Below are 19,093 nucleotides of genomic sequence, written 5' to 3'. Positions count from 1 at the left end.
CTGTGAAATATGCTTTTGGGATTTCGATCGGGATTGCATTGAATCTGTATAGCAGTTTTGTAAGTATTCAGCCTTACAGATTTCTTCTGCCTTATTGCAACTGAGGACTGATTTATCTGTTAAGAAGTAAAGACTGCATACTTATTTGACCACTTGAGTGCTTAACCTGCCAGAGACATTTGTTTTGCAGGCAAGTTTTCAGTGCCCTATGGCAAGGTGGATGCAGTGTGACCTCATCATTTGGTTTTCTGTATGGGCAGCAGCTGCGTTCTTTGAATGGGCATTTGTTGAGTCTGTACTTCTCTGATGGTTTTAGTGAGGAGTGAGGAGTGGGAGAAAGATGGGGGTTGGAAGATGGACAGAATTTGAGGCATTTGGGGTGTGGTTAGTAGATAAACTGTGATTTTGGGCTTCCTGTCCTGCTACTAAGGTTGTATGTTATGAGAAGTGAATTTAAGAGCTCTGCATCTTCCGTGGTATTTGTACTGCTGGGAAGCCCAATGGTATAGAGCTCTTGCCTTGGCTTTAGACAGGACAGGTCTACAGACTGTGCTCAGAGTTTTATCATCTGTCTGACCTTGAGGAAGTTTCCTTGGTTACGAGATAGACTTTTTTTTTTGGTGCCGGGGATTGAACTCAGGTCGTTGCGCTTGCGTAGCAGGTGGCGAAACCACTGAGCTAAATCCCCAGCCTACGAGATAGACTATTAATCATTATTTAAAATGTTGTTGTGATGCTCAGAGTGAAATATTACATAAATATTTGAATGCCTTTAGGAGGGGCAGCACGCCCTAATTCTGCCATGTGCCCCACTGGAGCATCCGTGTCTGTCACCTGCCTGACCTCTGCAGGTGTTTGAGTTTGCCACTCCTGGACAGCTGAGGCATATAAGATGGGACTTGGCTTACACACAGAGAAGTGGGAAGACTGGACTGATTAGTTCCCAGTCTACTTTATGGAGTTGTGGGAATAAAGGTGAATAAATGACTTGAGGGCATACAGTGGAGGACTTGGAATGTTAGCCAAAGACTAGATCTGGTGCTTCAGGGAGAAGAATACTGTAAGGTTTTTGAGTGGAGGAGACACTCTCGAAACTGACTGGTGTGGAGCTTCTGAGGAAGGGTCCTTCCTGGTTTAGAAACTGGAATCCTGAAAGGCTATAGCCTCCTCTGTGCTGACCAAGTGGAGGTGTGGCTTGGCATTCTTGCCACAGGAGGCCAGAATTTCTGCCCCAGTGACTCTTCCTGCTCTGTCACTGACTCACCCTGCTGACCTGGCTTGCATGGTGTCCCTTCTGGTTGCTGTGTGATCCAGAGAACGCCGGGGCTACCCAGGATGATATGGAGCTGAGCTGAGCTGACCTGAGCTGACCTACAGTAGATGGAATGGGAGAATGAACAAGCATTCTTGTCCCTTGGCTCCTTCTTCCCTGGGGTGGAGGCTGATTTGAATCCAGCCTGTCGCGGGATCATTGGGTCCTGGCCTTCGGATGCTTTTACTACAAGGTAAGGCAAGATGGTTCCTGCCCTCTCGCTGCTTTCTCATAGGTCAGCTTTTGTGTGTGTGTGTGTGTGTGTTTCAGTACTGGGGATCAAACTCAAGACCTTGCGTTTGCCAGGCAGGCACGGTGCCGCTGAACTACATCCCCGGCAGGTCAGCTTTTTCCTGAGCAGGATCTCTGCTACTTTCTTTTTCCCTGATCCAGGTTCTTTAAGGTATCTTTCTTTAATCACTTGAAGCAAATAGGTTATTGTAGGAGGTGGGTTGAGAGGTTTAATGAATATATTTTTCAAATCACAGCAGGGAGTGTCCAGAAGTTTTCACTGGACCATGTTTTGGAGTAGGTTGACCATAGGCTCATGCATATTATGTCACTACAGAGAGGTCCTAGGCTTTAGCCCATTTCTCATCCACCGGGTTTCAGAAACATTCTTGGTGTGCTTTTGTGTCCCCAGGTTACCTCCCCTTAACCAGAGGGATGAAAGAAGTGAGGAGCTGAAAGGGGACATTTGGTGGAAGTATGCTGGGAGTCAGGTTATCTGGGTTTGTTATCCTGACTTGCTAACTAGCAGTGTGATGGGACAGATTGCCTAACCTCGATAGAATGTAGTTTCCTCATATGTAAAAATAGACAGTTTGAGTGTATGATCTTGGAGATGTTTTTCCAGGACCAAAATTTTTGATTGTAACATAACTGTTTATTTGTTGCTTATTACAGTACTTGGGAATCAAACCCAGGGCCTTGTACATGCTAGGCAAGCACTCTGTTACTGAGCTAAACCCCCAGCCCTTTTTTATTTTGAGACAGGGTCTCAGTTGCCCAGGCTGACCTTGAATTTGCTATCCTTCTGCCTTAACCTCCTGAGTAGCTGCGATTACAGTCGTAGGATTACACTGTGCCTGACTGTAATAGTTTATTTTTAGTACCTGTGACAGATAATGTATGTATCTTATCCCCTCCATTGTAATTATAGGACAATAATAATGTATATAAGTTTCTTCCCTCAAAGGAAGTATGTTCTGTCTTTACATTTATTCTGGTATGTTCTTAGCATTCAGAACTTTGACTTACAAGCCAGTCTTCTTATTAGGGAGTGAGGTGCTAGGAATTGAACCCAGGGCCTCATGTGTGGTAAGCATGAGCTCTACCATTGAGCTACCCCTGCCCCCCAACCCCAGGTCAATCTTTTTTTCTTTTTTTTTTTTTGCTACCAGGGATTGAACTTGGGTCCTTGCACTTGCAGGGCAGGCGACAGAACCACTTAGCTAAATCCCCAGCCCCCAAGTCAATCTTTTGAGTAGGAAATCTTTACTTTTGCTTGGTAGATTCAGTTTTTGGAAATAACTAGAAAATACTGTGAGCCAAAGAATCAGACAAGGCATTACCTTTTTGCTGACAAATGAGGTATCACTATAAAACAGTAAGACCTAATTTTTCTGTCTCACATGGAATAGTGCTTAGAGGCAGTTCCCAAAGAAGTATTCTAAATACTTTGAGCAGTGCTAAAATTGTTAAAAGTAAATAGCTTCCTGCAGAGACTATTTCAATTACAGTTTTCATTTGGTTGAATCAGATGCAAAATGTTTGCTAGAAAAGGAGTCAATTTCCTTTATTCTCAGCTGCGCATATGCTTGCTTCTAGGTCAAGGTGACTAGTGGAGAAAATTAGCTTTTTTCTTGGTGTGATAGTCTGCAAGAATCACAAACATGTTGAGGGCTGAAAAGCAAGAACATATTGCTGTAGGAAATGACAGCTGAGGAGCCGTTGTGTTTCTTTGCCCAGAAGACCCACACAACTTAGGAGTTTTCCACCTGGCAGGTGATACTCACCAACATGCCATTGTCAGTCAGGATGATATTCAGGTGGTGTGTCTGAAGGAGATGGTTAGGTAGCTCCAGTCTTTGGTAGAAGAAATGATGTACTAAATCACTTCACTGATTTTTTTTTTTCCGGTACTAGGGATTGAACCCAGGATCTTTACACTGAGCTGCATCCTGGTCTTAAATTTTATTTATTTTTTTTTAAATTTTGAGACAGGGTCTTGCTAAGTTACTAAATTTCCCAGGCTGGGTTTGAACTCATGATCCTCCTGCCTTCAACTCGCAGAGTGCTGGAGTTACAGTTGTGTACCACCACACCTGGCTTGCATTATTTTTTTGTCAGCAGGCATCAGCAGCAGCAGGTTTGAGAAAGGGTGGGGGCAGGCTGGAAAATGAGGGGTGGTCAAAACAGAGAGACAGTTATTGTGAATGCATTAAAATTAGAATCTGTTCCTGGAAATACTGCAGTAGTTTTGTTAGGTTCTGTCACTAAGTCACTATGTACATTTGCAATTCTCTCTTACTCTAGGCCTTAATTTCTTCATTTTTATGTTGAAAGTGTTGAGATGCTAAGCATTCTATATCTGAAAATCAGGTAGTCCTGTAATCCCTGCTACTTGGAAGGCTGAGGCAGGATCAAAAGTTCAAAGCCAGAATGGGTAACTTAAATGAGATCCTATCTGAAAATAAAAAGGGCTGGGGATGTAGCTCAGTGGTAGGAGACTTATGTAGCACATATGAGGCCCTGGATTCCATCCCTAGTATTGGAAAAACAAAAACAAAAAACAGATAGGTCTAACAAGGTTTGTGATGGGGAAGTATCTATGTGTGCCAGGCTGCTTGACTCTGGGGGTGGGAGTGGAATCTCCTTTTTACTCCCTCAGCTACTCTTTACTTACAGTCACAACTTATCAAACATGAAGTAGCAGTTTAGGGAAAAGTAGGCACCTGGGAGCTTTCTCCTGAAAAATAGTCCCAGGACAAGCTGGTGCTGAGAGAAGTCATTCCTTAGGAGGACCTGTTGTTTAAAGTAGGTGGGGGAACTTTCCTCAAAGTGGACAGTGCAGTTGTTTTGATTTAGAGGACTGAGAGACTCTCTTTGCTGCTGTTAATTTCAAGCCTTTCTAATTCTTTGAGTGATTGGAGCAGTGGAATTCATTTAAAGAAAAAGCCCTACGTAACCACAATTAGAAATTAAATGCCCAAGAGCAGGGCAGGTTGGTGGAGAGACAAAGTGGCCTAATCAGTTGTTTTTTAATACTTATATCCTGCATATGTCCCCAAGAGACAATAGACTTCTTAGTAAGCTCACTAGACACTATCTAGGCTGGAAGATTTAGGCTCCACACTGAGAAGGGGATAACCTGTAGAACCCATACCTCTCCACTTGATCTTAGCCAAAAGGTCGAGAAGTGATTGAACCCATGTCTCTCAATCTCCCTGTTTCTCTTTCCCTCTGTGCCCTTTAGTTTTAATTACGATTTTATAAACACAGCTTGCCAGTCTCTTTAAAGTGGCAGGCCCATGATATCTGCTGGCCTCTCATGCTAGGTGTATGACTTAAAATTAGAAGGATTGTCTTTGAACACTGGGCTTCGCCGGCTGCTTCCCTGAAAGAATTTACTAGATTAGGGCAGTTGATGACTGTGTGGTGAGGCAGTATTATTTAATACCTACTGTGTGCAGGTGTTTTGCTGGAGTGGTGTTAAGTGAATAAGATGGTTTCTGTTCCTTAGGAGTTTGGTTATGTGAGACATACCGCTAGCATGGACCCAAGGAGGAATGAAATCACTGTGTGGAGGAACAAGTGAGTTAAGAGTGTATAGAGGATGGAACAGCTGTACCTGATGGTGGGGGGACCAAGAGAGCTTCTAAAGGGCAGAGGCGTTTGAGCCAGCTGGAATGAATAGGAGGAGTTCAGTAGGTTTAGAAAACAGAGTTTCAGGACTGTCACACAATGGGCAAAGGCACAAAGCCTAGAAAATGCCTACCATGTTTGAGGAAAATGTGTCTGAAATAGACAATATTTTCAGAGAATGAGCTGGAGGTGAGGCTGGGAAGGAAGTTGGAAGGCAGGATTATGAAGAACCTTAAGCATCATGCTACAAGGTTTGGACTTTATTCTGAATAGAATTGGCCCTTGAGTACTTTTGATGTATATAGTAAGATGACCTAATGCATGTTATTTAGATATTTGGTCTGTTTTGAAGTATAAGGTTTTAGGACTTAAGAGTGAGAAAGCAGTGATCCTGGTTCTCATAGTAGTTTGTTAGGCATCTCATATTCTGGTACTGATTCCTCAGTTATAGTTACTAAAGCAACTCAAAAGGCAGGAAGTCCAGAAGTGATCACAGCTCTGTCCCACCGCCCCCACCTCCCAACCAAAGATGAACTCAGGACCTTGAACTTGTTAGGCAGGTGCAGTGCCGCTGAGCTAAATCCCCAGCCCCTGCCTGAATCTTAATCCAAGGACAAAAGGTATAGTATTCCTCAAAAGCCAGAAATCTTACCTGAAAGGTCATTAAGAAACATTTCTACTTAGGGCAAGAGATGTAGCTCAGCAGTGCCTGCCTGACAAGCGCTGGAGCTCTGTCCTTTCAGCTAAGCTTTCCACCCCCTAAAGATGTTTTCCTTTTCTTTTTCTTCTTTTTTTTTTTTGTACTGGAGATCAAACGCGGGACCTTGCGCTTGCGAGGCAAGCGGTGGTACCAGTGAACTAAATCCCTGGCCCTTTTTCTTCTTTTTTAATGGTACTGGGCCTCTGCACTGAGCTGTATCCCAACCCTTTTTTATTTTTTGAGACAGAGTCTTGCTAAATTGCTCAGGCTGGCATGAATTTGTAATCCTCCTGCCTCAGCCTCCCAGAGTGCTGGGATTATAAGGGTGTGTCGCCATGCCCAGCTCAGAAGGTTTTCATAGGTATATACATTTTGTATAGTCTTTTTGTTAGTGGGTAGTGGGTTGGTTACAAGTGCTAACCCTCTGAAGATAAAATTTCTCACAGGTAGTGGGCTTTTGATTGTGGGATGGAAGCTAAACACATTTTTTGGAATCTGAATGATAGTTATATACTTGTAGGAAATGTGAAAAATACAGACAAACATAAAGAAGAAAATAAAATCATAATCCCACTAAGTAATAAAAGGTAATATATGAAAGAAATAAATCCTTTTGTTTGTTTGTTTTTGAGTCAGGATTTCGTTATGTCCTCAAACTTCTGGTGACCTTCCTGCCTCAGTCTCTCCTGAGTGCTGGGATTACAGGTGTGTGCCATCCATGCCCAGCTAGAAGTAACCATTATGTATTAGTATCTTCTGTTACATATTTCCGTAAACATTGTTAGGCATACATTTTCATCTACATTTGTGGTTATTTTTCTCATGATATGTCTAAGTTGATTATTAAATAATTTGAAATTTTTTTTCTCAATATCATGCTACATGTTTTTTGTGGTACTGGAGGTTGAACCCAGGGCCTTAGCACTGAGCTACATCCCCAGCCCATTTTAATTGTAAGATAGGGTCATGCTAAGTTGCCCAGGCTGGGCTCAAACTTGTGATCCTCTTGCTTCAGCCTCTTTTTTTTTTTTTTTTGGTACTGGGGATGGAACTCGGGCATGGAACTCGGGACCCTTCACCTGCAAGGCAGGCAGCAGAACCACCGAGCTAAACCTCCAGCCCGCTTCAGCCTCTCTTGTAGCTAGGATTACAGGCATGTGCCACTTGACCCAGTTTATACTAATTTTTAAAACATGAAAAATAAGGCTTTAAAGGAGAAAAGTAAAAACCACTCATAATTCTGCAACTCAGAAATGTTTTACTGCTTTGTAAGTATACAAAAGTGTACACATCACAATTATACAAGTGTGTGTGTGTAAATGTTATGTTTACCTATTTGTCTATAAACATTTGCAGATCCTGCTAGCCACTTTCCCATTGCTAGCACAAACTACTCAAAACCCACAGTTTAAAAGAGGAGAGATTTATTTGGCTGACAGTTGGAGAGGGATTCGGTCTGTGGTTGACTGGCTTCAAGGCAGACATAGCATGGCTGCAGGGCATGGTGGAGCAGATTGCTTAGTTTATGGGCAGCAGAAGAGGTCCACAGAGCCAGAGAGGAAGGGGTAAGGGAATAGAGTCCCCAAGGTCACATCTCCAGCACCTGCTCAGACATGGCCAGAAGTGTGCTTTACTTATTTCCTAGTGGATCCCAAGCTAATTAAGTTGATACACGGGGATTTAGCTCAGTGGTTCAGTGGTTTTGCCATTTGCCTCCCAAGCGCAAAGTCCCGAGTTCAATCCCTGGTACCAAAAAAAAAGTTGATACAACTAAGTTTAACTGCCACATACATGTTCTTTAAAAAATAAATTGGGAGCTTGGTGTGGTGGCACACGCCTGTAATCCCAGCACTTGGGAGATTGAGGCAGGAAGGTCATTATGAGTTTGAGGCCAGCCTGAACCATGTAGGGAGACCCTCTCTCTCAAAAAAAAAAGCAAGTAAATTGAAAAGCTAGGTGTGGTTGCACAGGCCTGTAATCCCAGCTACTCAAGAGGCTGAGGCAGGAGAAAGCGAGAGGATCCCTTGTACCCAGGCTAACATGACAACATAGCAAGATCTTGTCTCAAAATAATAGTATAAGTTGGGCCATACCAACTTTAAATATTTTTTAAAATTTCAACATTTCTCGAGTATTTCCTCATGTTTTAAAAAATTATTATATAAGATTTATCACATTGTTGTGTATCTGTTCTGTACAGAACATTTGCATCATCTCATTCAAAAACTGTACCCATTAAACCATAATACGAATTTCTTGTCCCCCTAACCTGGTATCCTCCATTCTACTTTCTATTAATGTACCCGGCTTGAAAGTGAAGACATACAATAAACATCCATTTGTTAATTTCATGGAAAGTATGGTGGCTTCTTCATGTCTATCCCTACTCGAGCTGAATGGCCTAAAGTTTCCAGGAGTAATGACATCTTACTTTCATGGCCAGGATTTTCAGAAGAGTCAGATCTAGAGGAGAGAATCAGCCTGTCTTTGTCACAAGAGTCAGTGAGTGAGTGCCCTGTCTCCTCTAACAGTTGGCTTGATGTGCTGGAAATGTTCAGCTGCCTCCTGTTGAGTCTTGTATCTACTGAAAGGGAAGAGGCTTGTGTTGTGTGGATGGTAGTTAGCAGACAGGGAGGCTTGCTTTGCTTTCATGCTATCATTGTGGTGTGTGGATGGGAGCTACATAGCTTGTCAAAGTCACTGAAGGACTGGATCTGTTTTCCATCAGTTGAAATTAAAGAAACAAAGGAAGATGAAGAATAGTGCATAGGGAACGTTTTAGAATTAGTGTCAAAACCTAGCAGCAGGGCTGGGGATTTAGCTCAGTGGTTCCACTGCCTGCCTCACAAGCTTAAGGACCCGAGTTCGATCCCTGGTACCAAAAAAAAAACCCGCAGCAGAAGTTTTTTTATTTCAAGTGTGTGGTTTTTTTGGGGGGGTATGGGGGATCAAACTCAGGACCTTGTGCTTTTGAGGCAGGTGGCAGCACCACTGAGCTAAATCCCAGCATCATGTGTGTGTTTTGAGCTCTTTCCTTTAATATTATATACCAGACTCATACTGCATATAAATTAATTTGAAAATGAGCCATAATTCTGTAACAAGGCCATGCCATCATTTAGACTGCACTTACTTCCCATTGAGAAGCTTTCCTTTAGATACTGCATGTGGGTTATTGCTATTTAGACCCTGGAAGTAAATATTTTAGGGTTTGCAGGCCACATGGTCACAGCTCCTAACTACTGCTGCTGGAGAATAGAAGCAGCCTTAGATGGTCTGTAAACGAGTAGCAATGGGTGTGTTTTAGTAAAACTTGATTTACAAAATGTGGGCTTGGTCCAGGGATTTAGCTCAGTGGTTTCCACACCTGCTACCCAAGCGAAAGGACCCGAGTTCGATCCCCGGTACCAAAAAAAATTAAAAAAAAAAAAAATGTGGGCTTATTAGCTGCCAGCCATAGTTTGCTGAGCTGTGGATAGTAGAAAATACACTTGTCAGAGAGTCAGAGGCCTAGCTTTGATAGAAAGCTGTTAAAAGTTTTTGATGTCTGTTACTTACTTGCTGTGTAGCCTCTCTGAGAATCTCATGTTTAAAACAAAAATGAAAATAGCTTCCATTAAAGCTATCTCATATCTTGGCCGTCTTCCAGACTCCTTTGTCCTGTTATCACACGGGACTCAGAATAATTCTATGACCAAAGGAGGAAGGGATGATGATAGGAAAGGAGCAATCAAAACAGGACAACATAGAAGCAAAAATACTTTAACTTCTGTAAACTTTCAAAAGTTAATAGAAGTGGGGTTGGGGATTTAGCTCAGGGGTTCCGCCACCTGCCTCACAAGCAGAAGGACCGGAGTTCTATCCCTGGTACCAAAAAAAAAAAAAGTTAATAGAAGTGAGATCGTACTGGTTTGTTTCTGATTTTGATTGGAGAAAAATTAAATTGCTGCATTTCGCAGTGACCCATTTACATGTCATTCTCAGCTTAGACTGCATAAGAGGAAATATATATGGGAAATGTTGGGAAAAAAACCAAAACAAAACATAGGACAACAACAGAAAAAGTGTGTCAAAATACTTTTTCCCTTCCTTTTATTAAAAAAAAAGAAAAAAAAAATTCATTGCAGCATTGTTTGAAATGGTAGCAAATTGAAAGTAGCTAGGTCCAATCAGTGGAAAAATATGTGAACACATTATGATATTTCCTTTATATGGAGTGTTAAGCAGCTTTTAAAAAATATGAGTTAGAATTTTACTTGTTGTCACCTGGGAAGATGTTGATGAAATGTTGAGATAAACAGGTTGCAATGTGTAAAACAGAGCAATGTGTAAAAGTGTATGCCTAGAATTCTAAAGACAGAAAACAATAAAAAACGCCCTCCGATATATTTGTACTTAATGTTTTGGGGGAGCATAGAAAAAATGTTGTTTTTCCTCTTGTGGGAGGACTTGGAAATTAATTTTGTCTATCTTTGTATTGCTTCGCTGTTTCTGGAGAACAAGGAAAAGAAACTTGTATAAGGAAAAAATGAATTTCCTAAACATCTTTTCATCTTAATTGGTTTTTAATAGGTGACTTTTATTTAGTGAGTTAATGGAGTAAAGAATTATGAAAGTTAAAATAAAGTTAGTATGGGCTTAAGGGAGGCATTTGGGTAGTAGATAGAACCAAGAGTCAAGGAACACCTTTGTCCTTGTTCTCAGCTTTCTGATGTGTGAGCTTTAATGTAATAAGGTCATTTAACGACAGTTAAATGAGAGCCTTAGTCTCATCACTAAAATAAAGAGCTTGTACTGGGAGATACATTCTACAAGACTGTAAGCCCCAAATTGAGATTGGAATATTATATTTCAGGGCCAGGGATTTAGCTCAGTGGTTCTGCCGCCTGCCTCACAAGCGCAATATCCCGAGTTCGATCCCCGGTACCAAAAAAAAAATATTATATTTCATTTCCTTTATAAATTTTTTTTTCAGTACTGGGGATCAAACTCAGGACTGTGCACTTGCCAGGCAGGTGCAGCCCCACTGAGCTAAATCCCCGGCCCATTTGTTTTGTTTTTGGTACGAGGAATCAAACTCAGGGCCTTGTGCTTGCCAGGCAGGCACTGTGGCACTGAGCCACATTCCTGGCCCCTGTTTTGGGTTTTTAAAATTTTTTATTAGTACATGTTTGTAGTATACAATGTTTACTTCCCTTGTCTGGAGATGGTACATGTACATAACACATCTTTTTGTTTTGTTTTAGTTTTTTGAGGATCTCCATAACTTATGTCTTAAAACAAACAAAAAAAAGACTTAGCCTTAAAAGGGGAGATTTCAGTTACTAGGAAAATAGCTGTGTAGAATATTGCACTTCTCAGTGGTGCCAGATAATGTGGAATTTATTTTATCCAGTAATAATCAAGTTACTTAGCAGGTTTAAAGATGGGGATAATGAGCTGGGTGTGATGGCACGTGTTTGTGATTCCAGCACTCTGGGAGCTGAGGCAGGAGGATAGCAAGTTTGAGCCCAGCCTGAGCAACTTAGTGACAGTGAAACCTTATGATAAAGTAAAATAAAAATAGCAGGGGGCTGGGGATTTAGCTCAGTGGTTCTGCCACCTGCCCCACAAGCACAAGGTCCTGATTTTGATCCCTGGTACGAAAAAAAAAAAAATAGGGAATACAGCTTAGTGAAAAGGCCCTTAGTTCAATCCCCCCCCCAAAAAAAAGATGGGGATGATACCTGTACTGTCATCCTTTTCATGAGCTGTGGCAGAAACAGCAGGAACAATGACTGCAGAGGTGCTTTGATAGGAGGTAGCTGAGCTGTGTGGGTCTAGTTTAGAAGTTTGAGTTTTGCGGGCCAGGGATTTAGCTCAGTGGTTCCGCCGCCCATCTCACAAGCACAAAGTACTGAGTTCGATATCCTGTACCGAGTTCAATCCCCGGTACCAAAAAAAACCAAAATACAGAAGTTTGAATTCTGGCTCTGACCTTGACTCTTAACCTTGAGGGACAAGTACGGTATTTTCTTCTTAGTGAAATTTAGGCTAAAAAAGAAATTTAGGCTTCTCATCTATAAAATTGGGATAAACATGCTTGTCTCCTAAGGCTCTTTTGGGGGATTAATTGAGGTATGAGACAGCCTTCCTTAAATTCTTGAAATCTGTTCACATTTTAAGGTTTTGTTTTATCATGCCCATGTTAAACACCATTCCCCAAACCTACCTTGCAATCCCTTGAGTATAGCACCAGCCACCTTTCATTATGTGCCAGGTTAATAAATTGGTGCTACTAGTTTTCAAGGGCCTCCTCTTTTCATTACAGTATCAGCCAAGCAGCCATATGTGCCTTACTTTGGACCTGGAACCAGGTATGATGATAAACAAAGTGCCGTTTTTGGGGTGGGAGTGTTATTTATTTGGTTAGGCCCCCTCCCCCCTGCTTTTTTGAGACAGGGTCTTGCTCTGTAGTTCAGGCTATTCTTTTTTTTTTTTTTTTTTTTTTGGTACCGGGAATTGAACTCAGGTCCTTGTGCTTGCAAGGCAGGCGCTGGAACCACTGAGCTAAATCCCCGGCCCCTGTGCTATTCTTGAGCTTACTGTGTAGTCCAGGCTGGCCTCAAACTCATGGCAATCTTCCTGCCTCAGACTCCCTGAGTGGTGGGATTATGGCATGTGGAAAAGAAACCCTAACTGGTGATATTTTGATGAGATTGAGTCTAGTTCTGTTGCAAGATTTGTTGTTAGCTGGTCATGGTACCAAAACACTCTTGAGGGGCTGAGGCAAGAGGATCCATGAGTTTGAGCCCAACCTTGGCAATTTAGCAATGTAGTGAAACTGTCTCAAAATATAAGGGCTAGGAGTGTACCTTAGTGTGAAGGTCCTGGGTTCAATCCCCAGTACCCTCCTCCCCACAAAAAGATTATTTGTTGTTAAAGGTATCCTGTGGAAATAATCATGAACATTTTTAGAGATTGAAAGTTATTCTTTTTTTTTTTTTTTTTTTTGGTACCGGGGATCAAACTCAGGTCCTTGTGCTTGCGCAGGAGGTGGCAAAACCACTGAGCTAAATCCCTGGCCCGAAAGTTACTTTTTTTTGAGACAGGATCTCTATTCAGTTCAGGCTAGCCTTGAGCTCACTGTGGAGCCCAGGCTAGCCTTGAACTTGTGGCAATCCTCCTGCCTCAGCCTCCCAAGTGGTGGGATTACAAGCATGTGCCACCATGCCTGGCAGAAAAGTTACTTTAGATAGTATCTTTTTTTTTTGGTACCGGGGTTCGAACTCGGGGTTTGAACTCGGGTCCTTGCACTTGTGAGGCAGGTGGTGGAACCACTGAGCTAAATCCCCAGCCCTAAATAATATCTTTTTGGATAGGATCTAACCCAATCTTCTTTATTGAGACCCAAGCTAGGGCAAATGACTTGCTCTGAGCCACATAGCTAGCAAGTGACTAGCTCTAGAATTTACCTCCAGGGGCTTTCAATGTTGGTAGTTTGTTTTCTACTACAGTTACAAATTTGCCCTTTTTTTTCGGTACCTGGAATCAAACTCAGGACCTTGTGCTTGAGAGGCAGGCACGGTGCCACTGAGCTAAATCCCTGGCCCTGGCTTTTTATCATCAGTTCTGTGTTTGTGAGCAAACACTATGCCAGATAGTGGCTTGTAGGGACAGGGTGATTTTACTCCTCTCTGATAGTGAAACAGGATGAATACCTTTGTTTTTTCTTTTTTGGTTTTTAAGTCATGCTGTGTAGTTCAGGCTGTCCTCGACCTCATGGTGATCCTCCTGCCTCAGCCTCACAAGTGCTGGGATTACAGGCGTGTGCCACCATACCTGCCCCAGAAAGGCCTCTTTGAGGAAAAACTGAGGGGGGCCCTTGAATCTTCTCATGAATCCTCTCTGGGCTCTGATTTGTCTTCTGTGCTTCTCCCCCAGGAAGCCTTGGGCTCACCCACACTGACTCATTAACCAGCCACCACTCTCTGGAGAGGGAGAATGAGGCCTCCGAGTAACTAAGCTGCAGGCCTTGCTTCTGAAACGCCAAAAGCAGTGTTGCCTTTCAGCCCTGCCTTCTCCCTGGAGCGCTCTGCCAGCCCTGCTGGTAGAGGCTTCTTTCTGCTGTTTGCAGCTTCAGAGGAGTTTGGTCCTCTAGTGTTTGTAAAGTTCTTTCATCCTTAGATTTTTTTTTTTTTTTTTTAAGTACTGGGATTATAGCTCACACTGAGCTATAGCCCCAGCCCCTTTTTTTATATTTTATTCCAAGGCAAGGTCTCACTAAATCACTAAGTTGTCCAGGCTGAAATTGAACTTGTGATCCTCCTGTTTCAGCCTCCCTAGTTCTGGGACTGCAGGCATGCGCTGGCATGCCCAGCAGAAAACAATTCTTTAGTGATAACTTTTGAAATTGGAGCTGTTTTGATTAGAGATGATTTTATAAGGAAGAAGTACTATAAGGCTTGACCTGCTGAGACTGCTAGCTTTTATTCATTCATTCAATGATTGTCTACTCCAGAGCAGTGGAGAATGTAGACATGTGGTAGACAGCTCACTCACTGCTTAAGTCACTAACTCATGTAAAGAAGTCACTTAGTTCCTGGGCCTCAAATGTCCTCATCTTTAAAACAGCCTAACACAATGCCTTCTGCTCTTTTCTCTGCCACTTGATGTCCTGACACAATAAATACCTTCACACTATCATTATTGTTGTGGCTGTTATGTTGTAATTAATAGCTAACATTTAATGAGCACTTACTGTGTACCAGGCACTATGCTAAACACTTCCCAAGCTTTAATTTTTTAAATCCTCACAATAACCCATTGAGGTAAATACTGTGATTATCCCTGTTTTACAGAAAAAGAAACTGAGAATTAGATTAAATAACTTGCCTAAGGTCACATAGTAGTGAGTGTTAGACAGTTTGAGCCCAGCAGGGTCTGCCCCAGAGCCAATCCTTCATACAGCCATCATTTTAAAAATTATGTGATATGTAGTAATTACACTTGTTTTCCAGAATTAGTACATGTGTATGTTATGTCCTGATCTTTTTTTGGTCTTGATTATTTTTTATATCCCCCCCTTCCCTTTTTTATCTCCAAAAAATCTAACTCCCTGTTTCTTCTTCTTCTTTCTTTCTTTCTTTCTTTATTTTTGGTGGTGTTTTGAGACAGGGTCTCATTATGTAGTTCATGCTGGCCTTGAACTCACTGTGTAACCCAGGCTGGCCTTGCTCTCTCAGTGATCCTCCTGCCTTAGCCTCAAGTGCTGGAATTACAGGCATGTGGCACCACACCTGGGTCTTGTACACAGCCATCGTATCTGATCCTTAGGACAGTGTGTAGGCTTATAGACCTGCCTGGCAGGGGTTGGGGCATAAATGACTACAAGGTAAGACTGGGGCCGAGTTCTGGGCAGTCGCAGGGGATTTACTCTCTTTTTGTTCAAATTGTAAAATAAATGGTAATATTTTTATTAAAAACCATAATATTGATGTTTTAAACAAATAATAAAATGAATACTCATACACCTACCACCCAGCTCAGATGATGGACTATTACTAGGCCCTTTCATATTACTGTGCGGTTAACTGAATACCATCCCCTCACAACTTTTGTCTGAACACTTGCTTCAATTTTGTTAGCCATTTTCCTCCCTTCCCTCCTTCCTTCCTTTTTGCTTTGCTCTTTTCTTTTTCTCTTCTCCTGCTCCTACTCCATCTTCAGGGGACAGTGAGTGGAGCCGTGTGGAATCAGGCAGGAGCCATGTGGCCTACCTGCCCCCTGGCGAGGCTGCAGCTGGGGCAGTTCTGCCCTGCCAGAGGGAGGGAAGAGGAGAGGGAGGCTGTTTTCAGAAGCTGGCCAGGCTTCCTGGCTGGCTCCAAGAGCTGGTCCAGAAGCTTGGCCAGCTGGAAGAGAGGTTCCAGAGCACCGTTCAGCCTCTGACTGGAAGCTATTGCCTTGAGTTTGGGGTACAGTCTAGGCTGTGTGGGTGGGGGCCCCTCTTACTTTGAGACAGTATCAGTTCTGTCCGGAAGCGCAAGCTTCAGGGCTGATGCAGTGCCAGATGTGGCCAGAGTGGTTCGAGCAGGCCTGCCTTCTATTTTTACCCATACACTTTCTGTTCTTGTTTTTTTTGGGTTTTTTTGGTACCGGGGATCAAACTCAGCACCTTGTACTTGAGAGGCAGGTGGCAGCACCACTGAGCTAAATCACTGGTCATCCATACACTTTCTGGAATATTGATGGTGCCGGCCTTTAAGTAATGTTTGCCACATTGATTTTCTGTAAAAAATTTTGGCATTTGCTTTGCCTTTGCTTTTGTGGTGTCTCTTTGAATAAGAACTTTCCTTTCTACTAGGTGTGACTGTCAACTACAGATTGCAAATGATATTGTGGGAAAGCTACAGGGCCTGGGAGAAAAAGGCTTATGGGAAGTCTCTGCAGCAGTGTGTCTTGATTTCATCCCCACCGCTCACCATAGTCATTTTCTGGTGGCCAAAAGGTTGGATTTGGAAACATATCATTCAGATGTATAGTTCAGGAGAACAGATTTAAGGAGCCCTAGTATCCTAGGTTCTGTGGCAGATGAGAGAGAGACAGAGACAGAAACTGGGTTATGCCCAGTTGAGGAATTTACACTCTAGATATGAAGATAAGACTTTCATGCAAATATACAAAAACAGTACAGGTGCTAAATACAGTATGTAGATCATTTTTCCTGTCACCCAATGTAATACATAGGTGGTAATGAAAAATAACTTCAAACATACAATAAACATAACATAGAAAGTTCCCAAGTGATTGTCCCCTCACAGTCTAATTTATCCTTCAAGATAACACAGTTCAGTATTGGAGAAGCTGGGATTTGAGCTGGCCCCTAAATTAAAATCTGAGAGCCAAACTGTGGGAAGGTGGCAGTCATCCTGAGGAATTAGTCCCCTGCCCCAAAAGGAGCAAGCACCGTCTCCAGCTTTTCCAACAAATGTCACCTCTGTTGTGACATTTTGGTAACAAGAAACCAAAATACCAACTAGGAAACTAACCTTTGTGAAGTACCCACTGCGATTATTCTGTGCTAGCCAGGGTGCTGGCACCTTGTAGATGTTATTCCGTTAACCCTCATTATCTTATACCAGAGGTGTCCTTATCCTTATTGTATAGAAGGGACACTGACACTCAGAGGCTATTTGCCAGGGTCACATAGTTAGCAAGTGGTAGAGAGTTCAGTGTAGATCTTGGGCAAATGATTTAATCTCTGTGGCTCAGTTTCCTCATCATCTGTAAAGTTGGATGATAATAGCACCCACTTCACTAAGGGGTGTTTAAGCTTGGAGATTAACCCCCATTAGGTCAGTAGGACAGTCAGGGGCCTGGAGCAAGTAAGCATTACCTGGTACTGGTTATGCCATTTTCTCTCTTGTTCTGACCCTCATCTCCTCAGATTGATTCTGTATATTTTCTCCCATACTTTCCTCCCTTGTATAGTTCTTTCTTCTGCTTGTTTTCTTTTCCTTAATTTTTTTTTGAGACAGGGGCTCACTATGCAGTTCAGACCGGCCTTGAACTTACTATGTAGCCCAGGTTGGCCTCTTAACTCACAGCGATCCTCCTGCCTCAGCCTCCCTTTTTTTTTCTTCTTTCTTTTTCCTTTTCTTTTTGTGGTACTAGGGATTGAATCCAGGGCCTTGCATTGAGCTATATATCATTTAAAAAAATTTTTTTTTTTTTAGACAGGGTCTCAGTGTAGTTCAGGCTGGTTTTGAACTCAATATGTAGCCCAGGCTGGCCTCAAACTTGCAGTGATCCTCCTGTCTCAGCCCTCCATGTGCTGGGATTACAGGCATGCACCACTGCCTGGTTTGTTTATTTTTAATTTTGAAACAGGATCTCAGGCAAGTTACCCAGGCTGGCCTTGAACTTGAAATCCTCCTGCCTCAGCCTTCTGAGTAGCTGGAATTACAGGCATGCACAACAGTGCCCAGACCTCTCTTTGCTTTCTATCAGTTCTTTACCTGTCTCAGTACCTCTATTCCCCTTCTTTCCTTTCTCTTACTTTAGCCTCTGTGTCCTCATTACCTATCCCATCTGTTGGGACAGTCTCCTGCCTCACCTCTTTGCTGCTAGTTTCATTCATTTGTGTGCCAGAATAAGCCTGGAGCATAGTTCTCACATCGCAGCCCTATGTTTAAAGACAAACAACTAAATAACCTTTTTTTTTTTTTGTACCGGGGATCGAACTCGGGAACTTGCCCTTGCTCAGCAGGCGCCGGAACCACTGAGCTAAATCCCCGGCCCTCTCCTACTACTTTCACACCTTTTCTGCTCTCCCTTCCTCCCCACTTTCTCCCTTTCCATCTGTGTACTTCAAGATCCAGAGTTGGGCTGGGGATTTAGCTGAGTGGTTCTGGCGCCTGCCTCCAAAGCGCAAGGTCCCGAGTTTGATCCCCGGTACTAAAAAAAAAAAACACGATCCAGAGCAAAATACCTCATTTTCTCAACTCTTCCCTACTCTCAACTGCGTAGAATTTTTTTTACATCTTCTGTAGAAGTTAGCTCATACTCTTGAAATATAATTTTTTAGTCCATTTCCGATTTCCTGTGGAATTACAACCTGTCTCAGTGCAGATGCTGGGTTAAATTTATCTTTGGATACTCCCTACAATGTCCTGTTGCAGTGCTTTGCACATAGTAGGTGCTGACTAAATGTTTGTGGTGGAAGAAGAGGGGTTTCTTTTGGACTGTCTGATGGGCTTCTCCCACAGCCTCCTGAAGGTCGCTGCTCAGTGGGTGGAAATGCTGTGGTTTTGTCCTCAAGAGTCAGACATCTTTTCTTTCGGGTGTGTAGGAGAGGCAGAGCTTCAGACTCTGCCCATGAGTCCCAGTGCCTGTGTCTGTTAAGGTCTCCAGCCAGTGCCTGGCGAACTCAGTCCCGCGCCTTGGCCCCTCGGCCCCTCCCCACAAATACTCGGCGGAACAGGGGATTAGGTTCTGGCAGCACAGCTGGGATTTTGGCGGCCATTCCACAGTCGACAATAGCACGGAGCCACCCGGACGGGACAGCGCAGGCCTGCGCTCTAGGGCCAGAATCTGCCTGGGCCTCTTGTTTGGGTGGCCGAGGGGGAGGAGCGGGCACGGTGCGGCATCCTGGCCTTGCCACGAAGAAGGTACAGGCTAGAGAGATTCCCGCAGGGAATGGGCTTGGGGGAGGCCATGTCCCAGGGCAGGCTTCG

General features: G+C 43.1%; 1 protein-coding gene across 6 annotated transcripts in view; it reads left to right on the top strand.

The window, feature by feature from the left end:
- The window catches only part of Numa1 (nuclear mitotic apparatus protein 1), a 67,379-nt gene that overhangs the window by 8,980 nt on the left and 39,306 nt on the right, over positions 1–19,093 (top strand). Inside the window, exon 1 of one of the 6 annotated variants that reach the window (XM_087211853.1) lies at positions 1,364–1,505. The exons of 2 other annotated variants lie outside the window; for them this stretch is intronic. The gene's annotated coding sequence lies outside the window, so the exon portion shown is untranslated. Of the gene's footprint in view, positions 1–1,363; positions 1,506–18,901; positions 19,028–19,093 lie in introns of those variants that run through there. 3 more of the 6 variants (XM_087211855.1, XM_087211854.1, XM_004863311.4) reach the window with 3 other exon arrangements.

This window comes from Heterocephalus glaber, unplaced genomic scaffold (genome assembly GCF_053883595.1).
Source record: "Heterocephalus glaber isolate CG9 unplaced genomic scaffold, H.glaber_assembly_v1.0 deba00001428, whole genome shotgun sequence".
NCBI classification, from domain to species: domain Eukaryota; kingdom Metazoa; phylum Chordata; class Mammalia; order Rodentia; family Bathyergidae; genus Heterocephalus; species Heterocephalus glaber.
Note: the sequence above shows the minus strand (reverse complement) of the source record. Positions and strands in the feature narration are given on the sequence as shown.